Source organism: Lactuca saligna, chromosome 3 (assembly GCF_052625555.1).
Source record: "Lactuca saligna cultivar CGN05327 chromosome 3, ASM5262555v1, whole genome shotgun sequence".
NCBI lineage: Eukaryota > Viridiplantae > Streptophyta > Magnoliopsida > Asterales > Asteraceae > Lactuca > Lactuca saligna.
In genome coordinates this window covers 46673884-46681973 of record NC_136419.1, presented here as the reverse complement: position 1 = coordinate 46681973, position 8090 = coordinate 46673884, and the positions used below count along the sequence as shown (strand labels likewise).

Genomic DNA, 8090 nt, shown 5'->3' with positions numbered 1-8090 from the left:
CTCAACCGCTCATCAAGAACCTACAAAATACCCTCCTTGACTGTGCCAAAGATCATAGGAGTCTGCTCAAGGATACTGCACATAATATGAGATGAGATGAACTCCCTCATCTGGTCATCATGCTGCCCGACTCCAGAACCTGAGCCTGAACCATCACCGGTAGCAGAACTACCAACAGGTATGCTTCTTAATGCCACAATACTGAAAATAGACCACATAAACCATCAGAATACGCATCAATACATACACACACACACACACACACATATATATATATATATATATACACACACACACACACACACATTAGGAAATCACAACTCCACAAGCTCCCTCGCTTCAATCTAGTCCTCCTTAAATCGAGTACGAATCCTCTGCTTCCAATAGTACGGGCCCATACTACGTTCCACATCTATCCATACTTTCCTCAAGGAGTGCCTTAACTTAGCCAAGTTACTTATATCCAACAATTCTTCATAGATAAGGCTCCCAACACTAAATCACATCCTAGGTTTTCCTAGGGCAAACTCCACACCACTTTCCGCCATCAGCTGCATAAGGAACTCCCACTAACTTCCTCTAACTAGCCCACAAATACAACTACATATTACAAAAACTAGATAATTCTTCGAATGAGAGGTCTCACACTATAATGGTTGGACTCAAACAAGAGCTATGCAATTGAGTTAAAACCTAACCCTCTAAAATAATTTAGTTTCCATAATATGTAACTTAGCATATTCATTTACTAGTTAGTTGAAGCTAGTTAGAACTCCTAAAAGCACAAAGCAAGCAACATTCGAGCTTCAAGTAATCAGAACCAAGCATAACCTAATCAGACTATCCTACTACTGACTGATTAGTACTAGCATGCAAGCCTATAAGCTCATAGGTAGGCATACAAAGGCATCTCTCCTAGATTCACAATTCAAAACATATCATAAACATGTATGGGTATTTTGGGAAGACTTATTGGAGCTCAGATGATTACATGCACCACACCCTTTCTTATTTTCGAAAACCTTTTCTTAAAATATGTTTCTTTTTTGAAAAAACTTTACCAAGTCCTCAGTTTGAGTTCAAACACACCCGAGAATGTACCTGAATCCCTCAAACCAAGTACCAATACCAACTTGAAACATACAAAAATTTATGACTCAAAAATTTCATTTTTTATTAAAGTAAAAAAAGTTTTCCAAAAGATTGTTCATACATAACAATAGATAAATATGTCAAATATCATCAAAATAAAAGTATGTACCATAAACAAAATACATGTGGTGTGTGCGATGCAGTCAACCCAAGATATTCCCCTTGGAACTGGAAGTACCTGAAACATAAACTAAAAATCGTAAGCACAAAGCTTAGTGAGTTCCCCAAACTACCTCACACCATACATATAATAATCATATAATGGGCTCCACTCTATCATCGGGGTCCACCCGACATCAGACCCTGCCCGGCATCGGGCCCTGCCCGACATCGAGCCCAATTCGGTAATAGATTAGACCCCGCCTCGCCCAACATACATATAACATGTATCAAATAATCACAAGGATACATAACATACAAATGGTCATCGGGCCCTAGCCCGGAAAGCATATAATCACATACACATGCAAGAGTCATGAAGATAGCTAGCATACTAACATAACATAAGCATGGGTCGGTATTGGTGTCTTCGACCTACTAAACCCAGTGAGGAAACTCACCTCGAAAAGCTGAATGAAACGAATGATCCCTGACTACCGGTCCTAGAACTCCCTAAGCTATTAATTGCCACAGAAAAACTAATTAACATTTGTCAGCTACATTATAACCAAAAAACTCTACTTGGGGTAAAAGACCATTTTACCCCTACCATAGCTTGGCCCAAGAATGGAGCCCAAAACCCCAATCCAATGGGCCTAAAAGTTAAACAATTCACCAAGGACCAAAATATGGCCTAATTTCCAATTGGGCCCAACCCTTTCACATGTGCCTTAGTCGAAGGCCCAAACTGAAAGTCCAATATTGAAATGCCAACAGATTGAGTACGCCTAACGTACTCAACCATTTCAACAAACTTCAAGATTAAGCTCCTAACCTGTTAAGACTTTGCTCCAAGATGTAGATATAAATCCTTTTAGTTGAAATACCATGTAAAGTTGTTAACGTTACATCCATGCATGAGCGTAAGAATCTTCAAAGCTCAAAAAGGACTTAATGAATGTATGAGGCCCCTAAACTCCATAAAATTGGCACCTTTATGCCAAGGGAGTCCATGATGACCTTGGATTTGAAAGAATAAGCCTTTGGGACGTCCTCAAACCATCGCTAAAGACATAACTATTTAACTAAAAATGTGATCTAAACATTTAGCAACCAAGATAAGAACTTGATACCTTAAACTTCTTGCAAAATGAGTAGAGGTTCTGGATCCAAGACCTCTTATTCAGGTCACACAACTTCTAGCTTCTTCAACTCCTTCAAAAAGACAAAGATGAACACCAGAAGCTTTCCAAAAGCTCACACACACTCAACAATGGAAGATAGGACTCGATTTTAGGGTTTCTGGACATAAGGGGCTGGTAAGGAGGCTAACACTTGGAACTTAATGACATTATAAAGGCCTTTTTTTTGGAAAGGGAACTTCCTTAACGAGGGTTTCCGGGCCAGCTTTCGCGCACCGACTAATCCCCCGCTGCAAACATAAAGCTTTGCTTCATGCCCTGGAGTCACTGCAGGCGAACCTCCATGACCACAAGGGCTGAGTGGTGCCAGGATTTGAACATGGGTCAATAGGTTATCCACCATATCTTCCACATGCCTTACCAAGTCACCACAACTCAAGTGGTTACATTATATAGGCCTTGGACCCTAAAATTAGGGTTTTTGGGATCTGACCATGTACGTTACACGTACAACTTAGTACCCTAAGCGTAGTTGCATGCCTCCGTGATCCTTAATGATCCACTTACGCCCCACATACACCAGGCTTACGCCCAACGTACGGCCTCAGCAAAGCCCAAGTCTTCTAAGCCCAACAACAACTTTCATGATTAAAACAATAAAATAATGATTAAATAAATAATTAATACATTGGAACCATCAGGTGTTACACATTTCCAAGATCCCGAATCTTGAAGTATAGCCAAGATCCTAAAATATATACACTCAGGATCCTGAATATTGTCATTATTATTTCCTAACAAAATTATCAAATATATTTCTTTTCTATTATTCACATGTGCAGAAACAGTCAAAAAAGAACTCAACAACTCTAAAGAATCGTTTCAACCAAGCTAAAGACCCGTAAATACTAAGTTAAAGCAACGTGCAAATACTTTTTCAACAGGATCCTAAAAATATCAGACTCTTAGTTATTCAATCTAGGCTATAAATACACTTGTAAAATTACACTACAAACATATCCATGGCTATTGAAACACTTGTACTCGTATTCTAAAATTCTCTTCTGCAACTTGCACTTTGATTAATAAGATAAACCAAGTAGACGATCATTATCACCTCTCAATATTTTATGTCGGAAATCCTAACAAAGATCAATGGTTTTCCTTGTAAACCGTTTGTGTCATTTTAATCTCAATTCTATATCTTGATTAGTCACAACACTACAATCTCTCATACAATTTGGTTGATATCTTTCAGATCGATTTTTGACAAAAACACTTTTCATTTAAGTTTTGCAAACTATAAGGACCATTTGCTTCAAAAGAAAGAAAAATTTAATATAGATTGAGTTTGTTGTTTTTGGTAAACCATACAGACCATTTATGTAATTTTGCTATTTATTAATAGGAATAAAATGTAAATTAAAAGGATTATTGTACTGTGCAAAAGTGAGTCAAAATGGCAAAACGTCCAAGTACGCTAACTTAATTAATACTCCAATACTAGTTACTGAAAGTTTCCTTGAAGTTTCATGAGTTAATGACATTCATTAATTAATCACTTTATAGATATTTATGAATCTACGTAGTATTTCCTTATTTCAAATAACGCATTTTAGATTCTAAACATCTATTTTATAGCTTTACAGTTTATGCATTTTGAAATAATTTTATATATATTTTTCAAAAAAAAAAGAATAACAATACTAAGATATTTATTTTTTGTTTTATGAACATGTCTAATAAATATAACACATATCATCATTTAAGATAGATAAAAATATAATATAACACATATCATCATTTAAGATAGATAAATATATATATATATATATATATATATATATATATATATATATATATATATATATATATATATATATATATATATAGTACGCCGTTGCTCTAGATTTTAAGGAAAAGTGGATGAGCTGGAGGCATTGATAATTTAGCAAGTGTTTTTGTGGGAATTTCTGTCGATTTTTGCTGAATTTTGCTCGTTGGGTCGGGTTCAGAGTGGACGGTCCATGGATTGCGTGAAGGACAATCAGTCAATCACTCACACTACTGTTTCCTTGATGAGTCATCAAGGACACCTGTCTTCTTCTCATTCTTTCCTTGTACACGCGTCCATGTTTGTCTTTCCCAGTACACCAGTAGCTTTCCCAATACATTACTACTTAAAGCTCTCCTTTTCTGACATCCATACCACACGATATCCTCTTTTTGTTAGTTTCTCTACACACAGATGGAGACCATCACACACCTCCTACATCTCTTCTCTACAATGGTAAATTCTATTTTACTTATGGCGGCTTTTCCCCTGTATTTTTGGTTCTATGACAATAAAGGTATTTCCAATTGGTTGTCAATCCATTGTTTCCCCTTAGTTAATTTCTGTATTGTGGTGTTGAAATTTTTTCAAGTAGTTATCCCTTGCTTCACAAGAATCGATTAGGGCTTCAAGTTGGTTTTGAAATTGGAAGAGTTAAACCCTTATCCTGGATTTTGTGTAAAACTGGGTCTTGAGATTGCCTTCTTGCTTTCTGGTTCCACCCTACAAATGAATAACTTGTGGTACCATACTTTGAGGTGTATCATCCCTGAGGTCGATGCTAATAATTATGATCATTGGGAGTTACCAGGTTCATGCCGCCTATATTAAATAACTTGTCCAAGAAGTTTGAATTTCTTTCAATTTCAACTTCTATCCGGTTCTAATCGATTTTTTTTTTTCCTATTTGTTGTTGTCAAGTATATTCCATGTCTTTGCTATCTATCAATTAGGTATACTATCTAATTTATTTAATTGTTTTATTTTAGGTACGCTTTGTTATATCAAGATTGAAGCAATTCTCACACATGAACACGGTGAAGAAGAGAGCATAGAAGGTAACAAAAGGATCTTAAATTTTGGGTTTTTTAACTTTATTTTGAAAGATTTGGATTTTGTAAAGAATATAGGTAATTATCGAGGAACTGGAGGGAATAAAACAGGGCTTTGTGTTGATGGACACTATCAAATATCAAGCAAGGGAAGATAACCATGGTTGAGATAAAAGTTGGTTTGCAAAACCGTTATGGATGTCCTAAGTACTGTAGTTTACTGAAAATACAACCATTGACTTTAATAAAATAAATAGTAATTGTAGATGTTCCTATAGGGTGGTGTTGATAGAAATGGGTACTTGAACCGTTATGGAATGTTGGTTGATATTTCTATTTATTTAACTAATTTGAAGTTAGAAACTTCATAAGCTTTGATTTATATGTGTTTTTTTTTTGTTTCTTCTTTAATTAATTTAATTATTATTAAAAGCTCAATTGGGTATAGGTAACTAAAATATTGAAGGCCTCAGAGCAAGTGGTGATAATTGTGGATCATTGAGTGCTGAACCACGAGATAAAGCAATTCCCATAAACCATAGTCACTCAACCTACCATTTTGAAGCCAAACGAAATTAAAAAAGAAGCACTTCAAACCAACATCTCATGAAAAACTTCATTGCAGATGGTGCATTAACTAATGTTGAAGAAACCGATCAACATAAACCACGAGATAAGGAGACAACAATTATTCCTGATACCATTCTAAATTACTTTCATTCAGATAAAACAAGCAACACTTAAACCTGCATCTAATAAACATACACAGAAGCACTCCCATTCAGAAGTGTAGCCGCATTTTCAACAGTTGGTGCACCATGGCCAACAAAAAGAGAACTAAATAGGAATTAAGCCAATCTTTTGCGTTTTGAAGACACCATGTAGATACGGAAGGACGATGGAATCTAGAAACACTATGTTTAAAAGGGAAAAGTAGTATACCAAAAAGATTAATTTTCTAAAATTCTTTTATTTTTAGTGAAGATTTATAAATTTTAGTATAAATTAGATAGATGGTCACCGTTCTTTCTAATTTTTGCCATGTTTAGTCTGAAATTGATATATTTTTCATTTTCATCCATATTTCAATGTTTCGTGTTAGATTTTTTTTCATTATTTCAAGGTCCGAGGAGCCAAAACTAAGGACCAAAGTTGAATAAATGTTCCAATTTTGGAATAACACACTGAAAAAATCTAAAAGTACATGGACCAATTTTGTTTTTTACCTTTTTTTTTTTAATTTTTTTATTTTTTTTTATTTTTTTTTTATTTTTTTTTAATTTATAGCATTTTTAGTCTACATTGTAAATTGAATTATTTTTTTTAAACATTATTTACTTCCTTACCTAGAGCACAAAGCTTGCAAAAGAAAGACGATGCTTTCAAGATTACTTTACACGGAGTAATGTTGTTTGTATGTTTTTTTTTCTTGATCTTAACCTAAATGTATGCTCATGTGATGTTAAATATTTTTAACATTTTTATTTTTTATTTTTTGATGAAACATGTGATGCTTTTGTTGGAGTTGGTCCTTTGGCTATAAATGAAAGTAGGATGTCATAGTAAACAAATGAATAAAATTACGTTGGTATTCCTTGTATTTTAATCCATAAAACAAATACCCCCTCGTAAGTGCACCACATCATAAGAGCAGATCGTTCCATTTTGCGTTTCTAACAAAAACACAAAAAAATTAAAGAAGAATATTTTTGGAATAAAATGACTAATCTGCCCTACTCCCACCTCATCTAATAGAAATGATTAATTTATTTAGCCTTCCTGCATATTAGACTAGTCTTTATAGTATATGGTACCAAAGTGTAACATTGTTTTAGTATATATATTCCTTGTATCTTATTCACGTGAATATACAATTTTACCAATTACCAAAGTCTGATTTGGTATCAGAGCCAATTCACCCTAAACCTAATTTGCTGCTGCAGCCGTCATTCTCCTTCCAGAAGTCGCTGATCACCATTGTCTTCTTCCTCTACCTGTTCATAAAATCAATACAAGATAAAGATGTCAACCATCGTAGCTTTTACCCAAGCCGACAAAGCTGTTCACAACTCACATAAGTTTGGTTTCAAATTATCCTCGACAAATTATGGGTTTTGGAAAACAATGATTCAACCCTTTCTCATAACAAACAATCTATTTGGTTACATTGACGGTACTGTTTCTTGTCCTTCATCTACTGTCTTATTGGCTGGATCTTCCTCTGATAAAGACAAGGAGCCGACTGCTACCACACAAGTCAACCCGGAGTATACAACATGGGTATCGAATGATGCTCACGTCAGGATGATAGTTCTGTCCACGATTTCTGAAAGTGCTTTTCAACATGTTCAAGGAGTAACTTCTCGGGAATTATGGTTGGCTTTGGAACGTGCTTATGCTCCGCACACTGCTTCAAGGGAATACACATTGAAGACTCAGCTACTGAAGATACAGATGAAGCCTGATGAGTCATCATCAGCCTACCTTACTAGAGCTCAAGAATACTCGGATGCCTTAGCCAATATAGGCGAACCCATGAAAGAGAAAGACGTGGTCATGCTTGTCCTATCCGGTCTCCGTGAAGAATACAATGGTTTCAAATCAACCATTCTTGCCCGTCAAGTACCCATTGCCTTTGTTGACCTTCACGCTCTACTGCTAGATCATGACTATATGATCTCGAAAAACTCCATTGAGGTTAACCCTGCGCAAGCCTTTACTGCAGCAGCATCCATTCGCAAACCGGTAACCACAACCGGCCCGTCACAGGTCTCTACAGATGCAGTTCAAGCCATCCAGCAACTTGCTGCT

The 8090-nt window shown here is 35.6% G+C and overlaps 1 long non-coding RNA gene across 1 annotated transcript; it reads left to right on the top strand.

The window, feature by feature from the left end:
• The first annotated feature begins 4592 nt into the window (after nucleotides 1–4592).
• LOC145033632 (uncharacterized) lies at nucleotides 4593–5584 on the top strand. The gene is made up of 3 exons (XR_013677631.1): nucleotides 4593–4683; nucleotides 5217–5285; nucleotides 5351–5584. It is a non-coding gene; the product is annotated as an uncharacterized LOC145033632 (long non-coding RNA).
• The last annotated feature ends 2506 nt before the right edge of the window (nucleotides 5585–8090 follow it).